Source organism: Pleurodeles waltl, chromosome 6 (genome assembly GCF_031143425.1).
Source record: "Pleurodeles waltl isolate 20211129_DDA chromosome 6, aPleWal1.hap1.20221129, whole genome shotgun sequence".
Taxonomy (NCBI): domain Eukaryota; kingdom Metazoa; phylum Chordata; class Amphibia; order Caudata; family Salamandridae; genus Pleurodeles; species Pleurodeles waltl.
Window position 1 is genome coordinate 935,635,975 of NC_090445.1, and position 20,508 is coordinate 935,656,482.

General features: G+C 46.3%; 1 protein-coding gene across 1 annotated transcript in view; it reads left to right on the forward strand.

Annotated features, from left to right (window-relative positions):
- The window catches only part of JAKMIP3 (Janus kinase and microtubule interacting protein 3), a 698,412-nt gene extending 678,625 nt beyond the window's left edge, over positions 1–19,787 (forward strand). The window contains exon 23 of the transcript XR_011204932.1: positions 17,784–19,787. The gene's annotated coding sequence lies outside the window, so the exon portion shown is untranslated. The remainder of the gene's footprint in view (positions 1–17,783) is intronic.
- Positions 19,788–20,508: the final 721 nt, after the last annotated feature.

The window sequence follows — 20,508 nt, forward strand, 5'->3', positions numbered from 1 at the left end:
TCGTTTTGCTTTGGCATCTGACACATTTGCTTCTTTCATTTAAAACCTCAGTCGCTCCAGCAGATGAAAATGAAGGCAAGATACTTTTGTATTTTGTATTTTGATATTAAACACTGTTGCAATAAGTGACTTCTTTACATGTGATAACGCTTGTTTTGCATGTCATGAAGAATTTTGGTTGTTCACAGGATTGGAGTTTTACAGGGAGAGATGCGCGATTAGGAAAGCCGTTTTTAAAATTCCCATCCCACTTACATTTTTAGCTGAAAATGAGGGACTATAGTTTTAGATTTTCAGTATTGCTACGTTTAGATTTAGATATTTTGATCATAAAAATAGTGTGAATGGTATCCGTGTTGTTTACATATACATTATCTTAAAAAATTAGCTAAGGTCATCTTACGGTAGCGAAAAAAATAGCATTTAAATTTATCTCACTAAACATAATTTTCGCAACCTCCATGCAATCTATAAACCGCCCCCCCCATTTCAACTGCTCATAATTTTACCATATTTCTTTCAATAAACAATAACTACAATTAAATTACAACACATGTGGGCAAAAAAATAATACTGTATATACAGTGATGTCGTTAATAATGTCTATGGTATGTTTATTTGTAATGCCACCAGAGTTGTAATTGATGTAATTTGTGACGTCATCTGTCACATTACGTGTGAGGTCATGAGAAGTCCATAGGGGTGAGTACATTATGATTTTCATGGAGAAGGTACAAGTTAAAATTAGGGTAGGTAACAATATGTGGCTAATTGGAATGAGCTTTCAGCTTTATTTCTAATCCTCACTTCAGTCTAACTGTGTTAAGAACATTTCTGTGTTCTATGACCAGGAAAAAACACATCATTTACCCTTCAGAGCGGTTTTCAGTGAACGCTTGGAGTGTTTTGATGGTACACTAAATCCACCTTTCATACCATGAATCCCTGCCGTGCAGGGCTGAAGTAGAGCTTCATCATTGCTCCTAAGCTTCTTAATAATTACATTAACAGATCTTTTTCATCACTGTGGAGTATATTCATGAAGAAACGCTCAGCATGCAATCACTTATTTAAAAAGATCATCCCATCTAAGGTTTGCTAATACACAAGATGCAGATGGCTCCCGCCCTGCTTTAACGGAAAGGCCATCTTGACTTTGTGAAGCAGCCTTATTGTCACATACACTGATTTTTAGAACTTTACATCGTTGTAGGACGTCCACCAGCAGTTGCCATCAGGTGTGTAAATACATTTTAAATGTGTGCATTTTCTATATTACAATTTGTAGATTACTCACCCAGCTGAAATTGTGACACAGCCAGTTTCTGACTAGTATCGGGCCATGTGCTCAGTAAATCAGAGAAAAGTACGTCCTATGGCTCCATCACTACACCTAAAAAAACTCATTGGAGCCATTGCATACCAGGGCAGCCCCGCCGAGGCACTTCCTCCTGTGAAGAAAGGAGATGAAGCGTAACACCACCTCTAAGAAAAAAAAGATACCTGCTCCCAGCCCTTCATGGCAACAGGAATATTCCCCTGCAGTCAGTACTCATTTAGCTTCTTTTTTTCTAAAATAGAACTAAACTTCAACAGGTTTGCGCTTAGCGAAGCTGGTGAACTATATTTTAAAACCCATGAAGAGGCCAGCAACACATTAATGCTATCATCTTTTAGTATGGCCCAGGATATGCTTAAAATAACTGGTTTATTATTGACAGACCTGTAGGTTTGGTAATTGTAGAATATAAAAGATCAGTGTTTGTACTGAGTGCATAAGGAATATAAAAAACATTATATTTGTCATGTATAATTACCTCATTGCTGACATTCTGGCTGGTCTTCAAGGATGATTCTATAACGTGCTTGAGTGGCCAACTCAATTTTAGGTTTGGAGGATTAATTAATTCAGGTTTCTATCTTGAAAAACAAATTGCTAGCAAAAATTCGTGAATCTCTATTGCATGATTTATTTACAAAAATTGAGTTAATGAGTACAGAGGAAATCCATGATGGTACAGTCAGCATCTGTTTTGAATCGGCAATGTTGAATGATTTGAGAGTAGAGCCCTAATAAACTAAGGGGAGGCACAGTACATTTGAGATATATCTGTGTTAAGTTGAGCATAAGTGATATTCTTGAACAGTCTTGCACATATACACATCATGGCAAGAAAGGACAAAAGGCCAGGTCGCAAATTACACACTTAGGGCCAGATGCAGGAAAAGTTTAGCGAGTTGCAAACGCCAAAAATTGCCGTTTGCGACTCGCTAATCGCGTTTCCCTATGCAGAAATGCATATTGCGAGTCGGTACCGACTCGCAATATGCATTTCAGAATCGCAAATATGAATGGGTGTTCCCTTCCTATTTGCGATTCGGAGTGGTATGCAATACCATTTGCGACCGCATATGCGGTCGCAAATGGTGTCGCAGTTACCATCCACTTCAAGTGGATGGTAACCCACTCGCAAATTGGAAGTGGTCCCCATGGGACCCCTTCCACTTTGTGAATGGACCCACAAATATTTTTTCAGGGCAGGTAGTGGTCCAAGGGACCACTACCTGCCCTAAAAAAAAACGAAACTAAAGGTTTCGGATTTTTTTTTAAGTGCAGCTCGTTTTCCTTTAAGGAAAACGGGCTACACTTAAAAAAAAAAAAACTGCTTTATTTAAAAGCAGTCACGAACATGGAGGTCTGCTGACGACAGCAGGCCTCCATGTTTGCGAGTGCCTAGACTCGCTATGGGGCCGCAATTTGCGACCCACCTCATGAATATTAATGAGGTGGGTCATTGCGACCCCATAGCGAGTCGCAGACGGTGTCTGAGACACCGTTCTGCATTGGAAATTGCGACTTGCAATTTCCAAATTTGCTACATCTGGCCCCAAATCCAAAGCAATTTTGCGAAATAATATCTGTACCAAAAGGGCAGTGTGAAAATCACCATTAGGATTAGGTTGCTATTCAATCTACCTCATCAGTTTTCTCGAGGAAGGTTACAAATTGTGACTTACTCTGATTGGAATCCATCCGAGGTTGATGGTCTGCTGAAAGCAATAGATCACCATGTCTCAATTGCACTTAATTACCCATTTTTATTTTAATGCAGGCTGTGTCCTTATAGGAAGAAAAAATATCTGTAAAAAAAAGTACAAGAGTGGCTGTGTTCTGGAACACTGCCCTCTCCTAAACAAACTTTTTATTTTATATCAGCAGAACTGCAGTCACTGACCACTGATACATAGCATTCATAATCGCAGTTTGGAAGGGACGCCTTAAACAAGCACCTTCCATATTGTAATTTGATATGTATTTCTAAATCCTTTTGATGATTCAGTAAGCACTTACAAAAATGCCAGATAGATTAGGTAAATATTAAAACACTATTTGCATGACACAAATCCTGTGGTTTAGCAAATCACAGAATCTGCGACCGCTAAACAGCATCACACACCTTGCTCATTGTCTCTTCTCACATAAAAAGATGAGATTATTGAGATGCCGAACCTTAGCACTTTCTGTCCACTGCCTGGTGGGTGAATGGATGGGCGCAAATGGGCTCACATTTGACGTGTGTTTAGCACACCACAGGCTTTCCCACTTTGTCAGGCCAAGTTTTATAGTGGTCAGAAGGTTGACAAGTATCCTGATTTGCAACACCAGAATGTAAAGTCCTCTAATCAAAGAGGAAAAATGTAGTAGGGAAGTCCAAATTAGCAGACAGGGGTATGGGAAACCACCCAATGCCATGAGATTGATGGAGGAAGGATAGCCAGCAGGAACTGTCTAAGACGTAAGCTTAAACCCACGAACAGCAGGTAAGAAAAAAGAAAATCACTATGCAAGATCATTAAAGGAAACATTATTAATAGAGTACAGAGATATGTTAGCAGTCTTATAGTATACTAACTCAATACAATAGACAGAGAAAAGCGTAAGCAAGCAGTAACAAAAATAATCTATAAAAATAAAATGTTGGTCAATAAGCAAAGCAAATAGCTTTCTGAGCTCTTAAATTGATTCAATCATGACACATTCAAAATAATTCTAAATTTGGTGAGTACAGTCTCTGAACAAAAACATTCTTGTGCTACTTATTCTAATATGTTAGGTAAATCAATTTCCAAACTAAATATATCAGGGAGATTTTCTCAATATCATATCTTACACTAATAAATTTTGTGTCACAATGTGACAGTGTATTATGTTTTGTAAACAGAAAATAAACAATTTATAGCGCATGTATAATGGTTTACTGATTCCGATACCAAGCAAAATACCAATCTGACCCTGACTTACAATTTCTAGCTTTCTCCCTATTTCAAACTGACTCAAGTGTAATATATATGGTAACCATGTGAGAAAGAAATCATGTTGTAATCAGTTTTTTAGGGGTTATTATGTGTACCTTTCTCCCTTCACATCAAAACAGTATTTAATCCTACTTGTCCAGTATGTGTATGAAGGCATGTGTTAGCATTGTCAGCTAGCAGGAAAGATAGCTTCCTTGGGTGGTGTTCTTTTTTATTAGAAAGATCATCTACTTCTTCTATAGATGCCACTCTGTTTTAACTTATCTATTTCTGCATGGGCTACCTTCAGGTGCCTCCTTAAGAAGTCATCCACACCTTTCAATTTAGTCTTGCACAAACATCAATATTCTTGCTTTTGTCTTGCTTCCGTGCACATTTTAGACAATTTGCTTAGCTGTATTTATTTACATAAAACATTCTCTTTTGAGCTCTTCACAATTTTAATTGATGTGGTCTCATACATTTAATGTCTGTGAAAGGACACAACGTGAAACTCAATATATAGAACTCAATTCACACAGTCATTTACTGCTATAAGCCTGTGCTTATGGTTCTTTGGTTCTAAAGAGCTCCATTCATGCCTGACAGCAATTCACAAAAGTATAGGAGTAAGTTATTTTATTACTCTGTAGGATTCCACTAAGAGTTTATTGACTCGTATAGTAACAAAGCCCATAGAAGCAGCGGGCAGTGCGAGGCATGGTGTGCCTTGTCAGTTTGTGAATGTGCACAAACTTGTGAATTTGTGGTCATTCACATAATCTTCCATGGACCTTTCTATCCTGGATAACTTTGATACTTTACTCCAGCAAAGGCTGGAAAATCCCCCTTCTCTGTGGAAAGGAGAATAAATCGCCCAAACTTGGTGGTGAGTAGGAGACAGGGATTCTCCATGGTATAAAGTATTTTATCCATAAAGAAACAAAGCAAAATACATTTATTTTTACACATTTGGCAGTTTTTCTACAGTACATCATTGTTAGAGGTACAATTATGCATTGATGAAACAGCCTTTTAAAAAAATGTGAGCCACTCAGAAGTATGCTAGCAAAGCTGCATCTAGATCAGATTTCCAGGCTTACTGTTGTTGAGGATGAAGGGTAAATTGTAAATCTGCCCCTGTGAGTAACAGTAATTCTGCAACTTCCCTTTTGTGAATTTGCCCCTGGTCTGTATTTTTGTGTAGGCTCTGTATATTATCCATGCTTCTTCCTGATGTCTATTAAATTAACACAATCTACATCTCACAGCTATTTAGCCTACTGCCCCCTTGGTTAGCTCAGCAACACATGTAATTATAGTTATCGGGCCCATTATTATAAGTTAATATTCCTATTGTGAATCTAGCACACCCAGCAAGATTCCTTTTGTTCTCTTTTTCATTTAGAGCCATTTTGGATGCCCTTGACTTCCCTCATACTTTCTAATGGGAGGTTTTCTCCCCTCCCCCGATTGACTCCAAACTTGCTTTTTCCCAGGCAAGTTTATATATTTTACTCTCAGAATTCACTCTGTCAGGCAGAGAATCGCATTCCTATTTTTCTTACACATAAGTTTTTTAATATCTAGATATCGGGTGCTTATGCCCCATCCTGATGGTGACACCACATTTCCAGAGGTTGAGAGGCCTTTGACAATAGGCCTATATAGACTCCCAATTATTGAAGACAGTCTTTATTTCTACTGGGTCTGATGCCTGAATGAACCATTTTTTTTATTAATATGCTGCAATAAATATGGTAATGCACATTTCCATGTACCAGAATACATAGGGAAATGGCAATCACCCTAGATATTCAAAGTACATTTTCAAGATATTAAAACACATTAATAGAGTTTTGATGCAGAAAACAGAACAACCTACCACAAGATGTAGCTGTCACTGTCGATGGATAAGTGCACAGATTGATTTAACTCAGTTTTGCTCTGTATGTCCAGAAGGTAAGTGTAAAATTATTGAATCCAAGTTCATCAGGCGGAAGATCAAAATATCCCACTCTGAAAATAAACATAGACTATGGTTGACCCCTGTCCCTATATTATTATGAATTTGCTGGTGCCCAGTAAGCAATAGATTGTGATTCAGGATTTATCAAGCCCCTTGTTTAAGTGCACTTGTGCATGCAATTTGGTTTGGAAGCATTTCCATACAACTGAAAAAATCTTTTCCTATGAATTTCATCACTCGCCATAATACCCTATCCAATCAGACATGCAGAGTTTGTAGATTTAGGGACCAGTAGTGATAAAGAAATGTAGGAGAATTGAACTAGCAAGATCCTTTCATGCAAAAAACTCTTGTTCAATATCATGATAAAATATACCCCTACGCTATCTACATTATGGGGGTCATTGCAACCCTGGCGGTCGGTGTTAAAGCGGCGGCCAACCCGCCAACAGGCAGGCGGTCAAAAAAATGGAATTCTGACCCTGGCGGAAACCGCCAACACAGACCGCCACTTTAACACTCCGACCGCCACGGCGGGACAAAGAAACAGCGCGGCGGTCACCGCCAACAGATAGGCGGGAGACAATGTACCGCCCACCCTATCACAACTCACCAATCCGCCACCTTTTCCGGGGCGGGAGCCCCGCTGATAAAAACACGGCGGAAACAGACTACGAACGGGAAAACGCTCACCTCTACACACTCCACGAGGAATCTGGACAGCATGGAACCAGAACTACACATCCTACCAGCTATTGTCTACCTGCTCCTCTACCAGGAGCACGAACGCCGGCGCAGAAGACAACGGTGAGTACTGCACCTACGACACAGGGGAGGGGGGAGGAGAAAAGATTACGGGCACACACATACGCGACACACCCACCCTCACCCACAACTACCTACACATCAATGCAGAGCAACAACTCAGAGTGACACCCCCCAAGCCCCCCGGAAGAATGCCAAGACAAAATAAAATGATCATGAAATTCAAATATATTGTAAGGCTAAGTAAAAAACAATTTCCAACATCTATAACTACTGTATATACACATATGTAAATTGTCCTGTCCAAATTGGGTTTCAGTCATTGTACGTGGGCCAATGGGCCTCAACACATGGGCAAAGCCCACACAGGAGACCCGAATCCATTGGAGAGAACACTGCAGGGGCATCAGATAGAAAAACTACAGGCACCTCAGGGGGAAGGGAAGGGGAGGCACCTCAGCCACATGAGTCCACGACGCCAAATCCACGAGGGGCCTCCATGGCCACTGTCCCATCCTGGGGAGTGCAAAGCCACAGTCTCACAAGTCTCTACAGTGGGTGGCTTGCCCACTGTGCCATCCTGGGGAGTGCAAAGCCACAGTCTCTCAAGTGGATTACAGACTCCACTGGTACTGGAGGAGGCATGGTGCCCAGAGTGCATCGTGCAGCCCTGCCCGACACAGATCTGGGCCTGCCCCTTCTGCCAATGGGCCAGCGGTGCTTGACTTGAAGGGCCCAGCGGAGCGGTGCTTGAGATGAAGGGCCCAGCGGAGCGGTGCTTGAGATGAAGGGCCCAGCGGAGCAGTGCTTGAGATGAAGGGCCCAGCGGAGCGGTGCAGAGATGAAGGGCCCAGCGGAGCGGTGCTTGAGATGAAGGGCCCAGCGGAGCGGTGCAGAGATGAAGGGCCCAGCGGAGCGGTGCAGAGATGAAGGGCCCAGCGGAGCGGTGCTTGAGACGGCGGTGCCCAGCGGAGTGGTGCAGAGATGAAGGGCCCAGCGGAGCGGTGCTTGAGATGAAGGGCCCAGCGGAGCGGTGCAGAGATGAAGGGCCCAGCGGAGCGGTGCTTGAGATGAAGGGCCCAGCGGAGCGGTGCTTGAGATGAAGGGCCCAGCGGAGCGGTGCAGAGATGAAGGGCCCAGCGGAGCGGTGCAGAGATGAATGGCCCAACGGAGCGGTGCTTGAGGTGAAGGGCCCAGCGGAGCGGTGCAGAGATGAAGGGCCCAGCGGAGCGGTGCTTGAGATGAAGGGCCCTGTTCAGCGGTTCATGAGACGGCGGTGCCCTGTTCAGCGGTGCTTGTCTTGAAGGGCCCTGTTCAGCGGTTCTTGAGACGGCGGTGCCCTTTTCAGCGGTGCTTGTCTTGAAGGGCCCTGTTCAGCGGTGCTTGTCTTGAAGGGCCCTGTTCAGCGGTTCTTGAGACGGCCGTGCCCTGTTCAGCGGTGCTTGTCTTGAAGGGCCCTGTTCAGCGGTGCTTGAGACGGCGGTGCCCTGTTCAGCGGTGCTTGTCTTGAAGGGCCCGTTTCAGCGGTGCTTGTCTTGAAGGGCCCTGTTCAGCAGTTCTTGAGACGGCAGTGCCCTGTTCAGCGGTGCTTGTCTTGAAGGGCCCTGTTCAGCGGTTCTTGAGACGGCAGTGCCCTGTTCAGCGGTGCTTGTCTTGAAGGGCCCTGTTCAGCGGTTCTTGAGACGGTGGTGCCCTGTTCAGCGGTGCTTGTCTTGAAGGGCCCTGTTCAGCGGTGCTTATCTTGAAGGGCCCTGTTCAGCGGTTCTTGAGACGGCGGTGCCCTGTTCAGCGGTGCTTGTCTTGAAGGGCCCTGTTCAGCGGTGCTTGTCTTGAAGGGCCCTGTTCAGCAGTTCTGGAGACGGCGGTGCCCTGTTCAGCGGTGCTTGTCTTGAAGGGCCCTGTTCAGCGGTGCTTGTCTTGAAGGGCCCTGTTCTGCGGTTCTTGAGACTGCGGTGCCCTGTTCAGCGGTGCTTGTCTTGAAGGGCCCTGTTCAGCGGTGCTTGTCTTGAAGGGCCCTGTTCAGCGGTGCTTTTCTTGAAGGGCCCTGTTCAGCGGTTCTTGAGACGGCGGTGCCCTGTTCAGCGGTGCTTGTCTTGAAGGGCCCTGTTCAGCGGTTCTTGACATGTGTTTCCAGGGCACCATATCCGGGCAATATATGGAGTTCACTCGCCATCTGACTTCTCGCTTGCAGGGCCCTCCTGTGCTGGAGTCCCGGGCCAGTGGGTGTCCTCCTTCACACCCGGAATGGGGCTGGTGGGGCCCTCCTGGGCAGCTCGCCTGCTGCCAGACTTGTTGGCCGTGCTGCCCTTGCCATCCTTCCGTGATTCTCTGTGGCCCTTGCCTCCCTTTGTAGATGTGCCATGTGGCACCCCACTTCCTATCGGTGCCAGGGTAGTGCCTTTGGAGGCTGCCGTCTCTGGCCTCTCGCGCCGGGCCTTGCCTTTCTTGGTTTTTTTCCCAGGTGGTGGGCTGGCTGTCCCTTTACTGCTGGCCGATGTAGCTGCACTTGAAGGTGGTGGACTCCAATATCCTTGTACTATGGTCCTTGTAGGTCCAAGGGTTGTGGTGGCTGAGGTGCTGATTGGACTCTTACGAGATGGAGGGGGTGGGTCAGGTGATGGAAAGAGGTTAATTTTGGACAGGAAAAACTTTTTAGGAGCAGTGGGAAGGGTAGGTGCAGTGGGTATGGGAGTGGAGGAAGAGGATGTGGTTGTAGGAGAGTCAAGTGTGGTGTCTTTGGGTGCAGGTGCTTGTGACGGAGGCTGTCGTGAGGTGGATGGCTTTTGGATGGGTGGCTGCCTGCGTTTGTGTGGTTTGGAAGAGGGGGTGACAGACACACTGGGAGAGGACACAGGGGACGTGTAAATGGCAGTGGGGGTGGTGACTGCACGTGTGCGGAGTGTTCTGGTGGGTGTGCTGGTGATGAACGTAGTGGCTGATGATGTTGTGCATGCAAGTGTGAGTGGAGATGTCACAGGGAGGGAGGAAGGAGACGAGGAGGAGGGGGACACAGAGGAGGGAGTGGCTGTTGGTATGTCTGCATGTGGCTGTTGCTTGTGTGAATGCTTGTGTGATGTGTGGTGCTTATGTCTGGATGAGCTGCCCTTGGGTGTTGAGGTGTGTGCAGGCTGGTCTGTCGCTGTGTCTGGGACAGGCAGAGGAACAGGGGAGTGTGACTGGGTGGAGGAAGTTGGAGGAGGGAGGCAGGAGACAGGGACAATGGCTGCCGTCAGTGCTGAGGCCAGAGCGTTGAACGATCGCTGATGGGCAGCCTGACCCGAATGAATGCCCTCCAGGTATGCATTGCTCCGGTGCACCTCCCTTTCTACCCCCTGGATGGCATTCAAAAGGGTAGACTGCCCAACAATGTGCGTCCTGAGGAGGTCAATGACCTCCTCACTGAGGGCAGCAGGGGTAACTGGGCAGGGCCTGAGGTGCCTGGGGCGAAGGAGATGCCCGCCTTCGTGTGCGAGCAGGCACGGGGCGAACGCTGAGGGGCTGCTTGGAGGGCGGAGCTGGTGCGCTGGGTGGCGGCTGTACCTGTTGTTGCGGTGGGCACAGATGTTGCCGCCACCACAAGGGAGCTCCCTTCCGAGGACGTGTCTGTGTCGCTGATGTCTCCACGTGTCCCCGTTGTGGAGCTCCCCTCGCCCTCCGTCTCACTGGTGAACTCCGAGTCGGTTGCATGGCCCTCCAGGGCCATGTGAGATGCAGCTCCCTCATGCTCCGATGCCACTTCTCCTCCGCCTGATGATGCTAATGCACACATGAACAGGAAGAGCAGCAAAAAAAGGGGGGGGGGGAAATAAAGACATGTTGAGTGCATGCATTGGCAACACAGTTGGCGGAGAGGACAGACACTGAAGCCCCCTGCACTACGCCGCGCACTTGGGGTACACTTGGGGTACACTACTCAATCATTGGGACTTGGCCTACAAGCCTATGGACGACAACTGCACACATAGGTGACACAGGGCCATGGATAGCTGTACTTGGCACCCTACAGAGGTGGGGGGCGGGGACACAGGGCCATGCCTTACGGAGGGGCCTAGCCTACAGAAATCGCCCTGGCCTAGGGATACCCACAGCCCTCCTCCCCCACCCAGACACCTCCACTGGCGCTAAGATAGCAGAATGTGCTGGTACTCACCCCCTTGTGTCTGCTGTGATGTCCTCACGCGCCCATTCAAATCTGGGTAGGCCACCGCCAGGATCCGAGACATCAGGGGGGTCAATTGACGAGTGGCACCCCTCCTACGTTGGGAGGCCATCCCCAGCAGAGCCTCCGCGGTCTTCCTGCTCCCGCGGCGGATGTCCTCCCACCTCTTGCAGCAGTGGGTGCCCCGTCTGTTGTGGACCCCCAGGGTCCGGACGTCCTTGGCGATGGCACGCCAAATGTCGATTTTCTGATGGGCGCTGACCTATGTCACATGTACAGGGGGAGAAATAACATTATTATAATTTTCTGCATGCTCGATGTGAGTGGCCCCCCATCCCCACCCTTGCCATGTGGCACATGCTCTCATCCGTCGTTTGATGCATGCCTCAATCGGTCCCCTCCCCACCATCTTTCATCCACCCGACTCAACCCAGGCATTGCCCCCAAAGCATGCTCCCAGTGTACTTACCTGTTGGTCTGGAGGACCGTAGAGTAGCGCATACTGGGGGAGGACCCCATCCACGAGTTTCTCCAAGTGAAGGCAGGGGCCCTTTCCCCAGTCGCAGCAGCCATTGTATCTTCCAGACTGAGGTCACAGCAGCACTTGCAGTATAGGTCCTCTCCTGTGGATGATCAGGTCTCAAGTGATTAAGCAGATAGAAAATGGCAGTCACGTCCGCGGCGGTGCGTACAGCGGCGATGCGTCCCGCGACCGCCGGCGCACTTCGTCATTGGCTCCTGAAACGCATAGGGTTCAATGTTAACCAATGCGGCTTTGCGCCGCGGTCTTCGACCGCCTACCGCCACGGTGTGCCACGCCAGAGCATTGACCTCACATCCCATTGTCGCACTTCACAGGTCAGGCAGCCGCCATTTCAAGGGCCCACTTGGCTTAATTTCTACTGCATCACACATGCCTAGGCCTTGCATCGACACTCATACAAGCCATTCAATGCATAGAGAATCGTGTACTGTGCAAGCTGTGGGAACGTACCTGTGGGTTGATTGACTCTGTGCTCGCTGTTGTCCTTCCTAGGCAACGTTCGCTGGGACTTGCGAGGAGATGGAGGAATGTTCCCGTGTACAGACCGCTGGTGGACCTGTCGACAATGGAGGAACGACATGTCATTCTGACATACAGGCTTGACTGAGCCACTATACAGGAACTGTGGCCCGTATTTATACTTTTTTAGCGCCGCATTTGCGCCGCTTTTTGACGCAAAAGCAGCGCAAACTTACAAAATCCAATTGTATTTTGTAAGTTTGCGCCGCTTTTGCGTCAAAAAGCGGCGCAAATGCGGCACTAAAAAAGTATGAATACGGGCCTGTGTGCCCTGCTGGAGCCAGACCTGATGTCACCCATCCGCCAACCCACAGGGATCCCCCCCTCTAGTGCAGGTGCTATCAGTACTCCATTTTTTTGCAAGTGGGTCATTTCAAACAACAGTGGCCATTTCATCAGGGATGTCTCAGCCTATGTTTTCAAAGGTGTTGTCCAGAGTGTTGTCTGCCCTGCTCAAACACTTGCGGAGATACATAGTTTTCCCTGAGGTGGGGGATTTGCCTACAGTGAAGGGTGATTTCTATGCCCTTGGACATATTCCCAACATCATTGGTGCCATTGATGGGACACATGTGGCTTTGGTACCCACCAGTGAAAGTGAACAGGTGTACAGGAACAGAAAAAGTTATCATTCCATGAATGTCCAGGTGGTCTGTTTGGCTGACCAGTATATCTCCCATGTAAATGCCAAGTTCCCTGGGTCAGTGCATGACGCGTACATCATGCGAAATAGCAGCATCCCTTATGTGATGGAACAACTACAGAGACACCGTGTGTGGCTAATTGGTGACTCAGGTTACCCCAACCTGTCGTGGTTACTGACCCCAGTGAGGAATCCCAGGACAAGGGCAGAGGAACGGTACAATGAGGCACATGGGCGTACTAGGAGGGTGATCGAGCGGACCTTCGGCCTCCTGAAGGCCAGGTTTAGGTGCCTGCATATGACAGGTGGATCCCTAATGTACTCACCAAAGAAGGTGTGCCAGATCATCGTGGCCTGCTGTATGCTTCACAACCTGGCTTTGCGACACCAGGTGCCTTTTCTGCAGGAGGATGGTCCAGATGGTGGTGTTGTGGCAGCTGTGGAGCCTGCGGAGAGTGAAGTGGAGGAAGACGAAGAGGACGACACAGACAACAGGGACAGAGCAATACAGCAGTATTTTCAATAACACACAGGTAAGAATCAACACCGGCATTTTACATTTACTTACAGTCTCCTGCCTCTCTACTGTCTGTCCTTTTCACCCAGTGTATACTAACAGAGTTGTGACTTTCCCTTCCAATTTCAGAGATGTGGGCCCCACTGCGTGACCTCTGCTTTGTTTGCCCATGGACTACAGCTGTGTAACAGTGGTATGTTGTCATCACAATGTAACTGGTCATTTTGGCACGTTTATGTCTAATACATATTTTCAAAAATACAGGCAGACTCCAGATTATTTGTGTGCAATAAGTGTGTTTATTAAAGTGCTCAATTTTGGGACATGGTTGAAAAACGGTGATGGGTGATGGTGGAGGAATGTCCATGGCAGAGTCCAGATTCTCAGTCTCACAGGTGCATTGTCCATATGTCTGTGGAAGGTGGAGCAGGGGCAGTTTAAGGTTGGACAGGGTGACAATGTGGGACAGTGGGATGACATCAGGGGTATCCTTTCCTGGCGGGGGTCTTGGCATCCTACTCTGTCTTCTTCCTAGATCTCAGGCCCCGCTTGCGGGGTGGTTCTTCTTCTGCAGGAGGTGGGGTTCTGGTGGCTGGTTGTTCCTGTGTCGGGGCCTCCTGTCCACTAGCGCCGGCAGAGGTGGTAGCCTGTCCCTGGTCCATGCTAGTGACAGGGGCCCTTTGTGGTGCCACATGGTCCCGCAATGTGGTGACAATCTGGTTGAGAGCCACAACGATGGTGCCCATTGCGGAACTAATGTTTCTCAGTTCTTCCCTGAACCCCATAAACTGTTCCTCCTGCAGTACCTGGATCTCCTGGACCCTGGCCAGGACCGTCGCCATCGTCTCCTGGGAGTGGTGGTATGCTCCCATGATGGAGGTGAGGGCCTCGTGGAGAGTGGGTTCCCTGGGCCTGTCCCCTCCTGTCGCACAGCAGCCCTCCCAGTTCCCCTGTTTCCCTGGGCCTCTGTCCCCTGGACCGTGTGCCCACTACCACTGCCCCCAGGTCCCTGTTGTTGTTGGGGTGGTGGGTTAACCTGGGTGCCCTGTAGTGGTGGACACACCGCTGATTGATGTGTCCTGGAGACAGAGGCATGGGCCCGCTGGGTGGGTGCTGTGCTGGTGTTCCCAGAGGGGGGTAGGTCTGCTGTAGCCTGTGGCTGTCTGAGGGGAACCGACTGTCCCGAGGTCCCCGATGGGCTGGGATGGTCATCTGGGTCCAGGGAGACAGAGCTGCTGTCATCACTGGGGGCCTCTTCTGGGGGTGGGATGGACATTTCTGGACCCTCCTGGGCGGTGTGGTGGCGTTCGGGTCCTGCAGGGGTATAAGAGTATGGTTATTGCTTCTGTGTGTGCCATAGCGTGCAATGGGTGGGTGCCTTGTACCCCAGTGCTGGCATTCCTTTGTGGGGGCTGTTGTGACAGCGGTTTGTGGGGGAGATGGGTATGTGCAGTGGGCATGCTTAGGTGATGGCTGTCGATGGTTTGTGGTGGCATGCAGGGTTTGGTGTTGGGATGGGTGGGTTGTGATGGTGAGACATTAGCAATGAGGATGTGTGATGGTGGTGGGGGGGAGGGTGGGGGTATGAGTTGGCATGCTGGTGGGGTGGGGAGGATGAAGTAGTGAAGATGAGACTTACCAGAGTCCATTCTTCCGCCTACTCCTGCGAGGCCCTCAGGATGCAGGATGTTCAAGACCTGCTCCTCCCATGTTGTAAATTCTGGGGGAGGAGGTGGGGGTCCGCCGCCAGTCCGCTGCACCGCGATGTTGTGCCTGGATACCATGGAACGCACCTTCCCCCGTAGGTCGTTCCACCGCTTCCTGATGTCGTCCCGATTTCGTGGATGCTGTCCCACAGCGTTGACCCTGTCCACTATTCTTTGCCATAGCTCCATCTTCCTGGCAATGGTGGTGTGCTGCACCTGTGTCCCGAAGAGCTGGGGCTCTACCCGAACTATTTCCTCCACCATGACCCTGAGTTCTGCGTCTGAGAACCTGGGGTGTCTTTGGGGTGCCAGGGGGTGGTGTGGATGAGGTGTGGGGTGGTGTGTGCGGTGATGAGTGTGGTGAGTGTAGTGGTGTGTGGTGTTTTGTGCGTGGTTGTTGTGTGGGTGATGGTGTAGTGTGCCTCTGTGTGATGGTGTTCTCTATTCTGTGCTGTCTCTCTCTGGGCTTCGTCTCTGATTTGTGGTCGTAGGGGTTTGTGGGTGATGTGGGTGTGTGTTTTATAGTTAATTGGGTGTGTGGGAGTGTTGTGTGTATGTGTCTCAGGTGTGTGTATTTCAAATTGTCCAATGTGGCTGTGTTTTGGAGCTGTATGTGTATTTTGAGCGTAGCGGTGTGTACCGCCAATGGAATACCGCGGTTGAAAGACCGCCGCGTGGATTCGTGGGTCGTAATGGCATGGGTGTATTTCTGTTGGCGTGACGGTGGAGGTTTGGTCTTCGCCAGTTTAACGCTGGCCGTTGGTGTGGCGGACTTTTGTGGATGTCGGGTTTTTGGTGGTTTGCCTCTTGAGGGTCAGAATGACTGTGGCGGTTTACCGCAACCGCGGCGGTGTTGTGGCGGCCTTCTGACCGGCGGTAAGCGCCTTTTACCGCCGAGGTCAGAATGACCCCCTATATTCCTTGCTTGTTTGAAGCGTCCTCTGTGAAAATCGAATAACAAAATTAGTACATGGAGAAATGTTGAGACTAGGTTATCAGTCATTAGAAAATCAAACTGTAAAAATCATGAAGAACACGTTTTTTAATAATGCAAACATGTTTTTTCTCCTATCTAATTTAAAATACATTTACAATACACACTATTCTCACGCCCATGCAATGTAAATTAAAGAATCTAACATTAAAATTATCTGTACATGTCTATCTAATACATTCTTAAGTCTGCACCCTGCAAGCTCAGGGTTCAATATTTGTATATTTAATTTGTGAAACTGGGTTAGTTGTCTCTATGATACATCGTCTGCTGATTCTCATGTGTTTATGTCATTGCCCAAGCAGTAGGGGGAAGCAAGTCTGGCTGGCCTAGTTCTTAATTTTTAAACTATGTTAAATAAACAACAAGAAATCATACAATGTCAGGGAAGTTTAAAACTTGTAACCGAGATTGCCGGCAAAGGCAGCCGTAATAACTCTTGGCAGTTTTTAATTTTCAGTATAGCTGACTCCAGGTGCCATCTTGTGGGGAATGAAAGATGACATTTTGCAGATGTTTTTTATGCACACATTTACTAATGATCATTTTCAACAACTTATTTGCTTTTTGAACATCCCATATTAATTTGCAACACATTCAAAGTAAATGTGTGTGTTGTAAATGACTATGGGCCTGATTACAAGTTTAGCAGTCTGAAAACCCCACCACCAGACCCCTGGTGAGGAGACCTCTGAGGAGCTGGTGGTCTCCCCATTGGCCCCATTATGAGTTCTCCCCTGGGCTGGTCAGCCCAGTGGAAAACGTGCTGCGGCATTGGACTCAGCACCACGTGGAGCTGAGTCCAATGCCGTCGCACAGGGGTCTCCTTAACACCTTCACAATGTGCACTGTCTGCACAGCAGACAGTGTGCATTCCGATGGTGCTGGGGAGGGGGGCCACTGCACTTCCCACAACAATATTGTAGGCAGTGCAGGGCCCCTCTTGGCTTCCTGCACTTATTCTCCACCAGCCTTTTCATGGCAGTCGAACTGCCATGAAAAGGCTGGAGAAGACAATGGTTCGAATCAGCATGGATGACTTCAGCGTTGCCGTGGCTGATTACAACCATGACCTCTTTAATCCTATCAGGATCAGAGATCCTGGCGGAGAGAGCGGTCTTTTGACGGTACCGACCATCAATCTTGTAATATGGCTGTCGGACTACAACAGGATATCATACTAATGCTTGTTAGGATGCTGTCAAAGGCATTTTCAATTGTAGTAATAACTTTGAGGAGAAATGTGTCATCCATCTATAGTCCTAAAATTCCAAGCTTTACAAGTGCAAGGATAGGCTGAACTCACATTATCGTGAAGGTGTCAGACTGACCTACAATCCTTCATTACTTTAGAATCTTTGAGTGAAAATTACACTAAATTAAATTTCTGAAACTGTACAACAACTTCCTTATAAGGGATTATGGGTGTTATATACCAAGGGTTGCTTGGGTTATATCAGTGCTTTTTGTCAGATTTTGATGCTTTAGCTCCATGTGAGCCACTGCGCGAATCCTTTCTAAATAAACCCCATACATTACAACTATCCTCTAAATCAGGCATTATGTGCATCTCTTTCTTGTGTTGTTGATTGAGGAATGTACTTATTTTTAAAATGCTTTTCTCTTTAAAAAGTTACCCTATTCCTTATTGTTTTCTTTGTTTATTTTCAGGAGGAAAAATACAAGATCTGAATTTGATTCTCTCAACCTCAAATGACAACAAACAAATAGGACTGGTCCTCAAGCAAAATTCTGCTATTATGTTATTTGTGCTTCACATTTGACCTTATTTCTGTACTAATCACTAAAACTAACAATGCTATAATCGTAAGGTAACACAAATTTATTTTGTAAGCATTCACTGCAGTATCAATTATTTATAGCCATGCATAGTTAAGCTATTCCATATACCAGTGTATTAATAAGTAAAACAAAGGATATGTGATATGTCATGCATAGCATGGACAGCAATGTGCTCAATTTTCAACATTTCTAAAGAATTATGTACCGAACCTAGGGGCAGATTTATCAAACCTTCATGCTGGCCTATGTGAAAGGGAGAGGGCAGGAATGCATTGTATTTAACATTATACAGCATATTACTGTCCTTTCCTTGAGACACCTTGCTGCGAAGTGTGAAAGGGAGAGGGCAGGAATGCATAATTTCTGTCAAGATATGGCACATTCCTGCTTTATGCATTGGCTGGTGCGCTTTTGGCTGCCTAGCACCGACTCAGGCATGCTTGTGCCATTGTGCAAGGATGTATGCATTGCAGGCAGGATTGTTTTCCCTGCACAAAAATAATCCTCAGAGGCATTTACATCTTTCTACATGTGCTGCAGAGGGCAGCACACATAGAAAGAGGAAAAAGAAAGATAAAAATATAATTCTTCTTGCTCTGCCTCACCAGGGGAGGTGTGGCATTTTGACACATTCCCATGTCTACCAGTAATGGTAAATATGGAATGTGCCAAAATCCATGGGTGGATGTGTGGAAACACCCACCCACAACCTACGGAACACCTCCCTGGGGCAGAGTATAGCAAAGCAGATATTTGTGTTGCGTTACTCTGGATATATCAAGGCATGCAGAGGCAGGCAAGGTGGCCTTGTGTGGCTTGATAAATCTTACTTAGTAATTGCTTCACCCTTGTACCCCATTGCATGGTGGAAGGGCGATTCAACTCAGTAATAAATATGCCCCACTCTTTAATTGTTGTGTGCTCAAACAAGAGATTCCTCTCCAATTTCACCTGAACTTATATCAAAAGTTTACACCAAAATCTAACAATTATATTTTCTGTGGTGGGGGAGTGCATGGACATGCACATTTACTTCATTGTTTCTTGTAGGTGCTTTATTTTTTTATACGACCTAAAGTAGAACTTTCTTTTGCCCCTTTTTGATTGCAACACAAATCATTTTCAGAAACACAAGCATATAGCAAGTGTCACTTGAAATACATATCATTACGTCATAATGCGCATACATGTGTGATACATGACAAAATAGACAACCACTCTATTCATAAGTTGGTCAAATTGGTAGGCGGTATGCCAAACAACAGTAAGGTTTAGAAGTTAATATTTATATTTCTTGATGTACAAGATTCAGCACTTCAAGGCATCATAGAAAAAATGGAAGGAGAAAGTTGTACCCAAAATTATCCTACTTGCCTATATCAACTAACGGTAATCATGGGGAGGTGATTCAGGAGATGTTAAAAGACAACTATTTTTGCAAAAATAAATGTTTTAAAATGTGAATTAATTTAGTACATGGAAAGAGAAGGCTCCTGTGTAACAATAGCCACACATAATGTCACTAGTTTGATAGAAGGTGCATAGGTATGCTTGGTCGAGTAGATAAAAATAACAAAAATGCAAATTTGATCTGTGCTGTTTTGTACATAGAAAGCATTTATTTGCACCATAACAAACTTTTTGTCACAAGATACATGAGTCATTCCAATTTCATTTTTAAAGACAATTGCTCAAATGTTAGAATCGCTTTTGAACCATTTATCATAATGTTCCCGGCAAACCGAAATGATGTTAAAGATAATTGTAAGTTGTAAGGTATTTTAAACTCTTGAATGAAAAATATAAACTCAGAACCTTATCGTCAACCACTTCTTTATCGTAAAGTATAATAGTTCATTTTGAACTACTCCCATAAAAAAAATGAAGATATTAAAGTATTTTATTTATGAGATAACTGTTTGACTTTCACAATACAAATATATATGAACAAATTTCACAATTTAAGAAAAGCTTGTGGGTGTCATTAAAGATGTCATCCACAATTACCTTATCCAGAATTCCCCTATGCTTGATGATGTCAGGTTGGGCTTTCCAACATTTTCTAGCATAATTCACCATATTGCCCCTACAGGTGAACTTTTTTCAAATGTTCGCCTTGTATGTCAAAGGAGCTGTCGAGTAAACTCAATGTAAATGTGACAAATGTACATTAACTAGAAGACAAGCGCATAGTTAAATATGATTGCGGAGTGTCTGATGAACGGCATACACCATTGTTAATTAAATGTGTATATTATTGTGCTGTAATTATTAATTAAGATGGAACTGTAGTAGAATTTTCTATGCAGGCATCTGAGAAATTCCTTCATTTCAATGCTTGACACAAGTCTATGCCTGCCTACGAAGGCAGAGCCTGCTCTTTGTATAATTTGGTTTGCATGGAAGAGTACAATGTACCAGAGCATAGCCCAGAAGAATTAGCTACTTATTTGACTTGTACTTTTTATTTCAGATTCATACACATGCATGTTGTATATATGTCTAGAATACCTATAATTTTTTGCCGAAAATAAACATGTTAGATTAAAAAGTTCTAAACATTCGCTGATGAATGTATAGAAGGTTAACACAC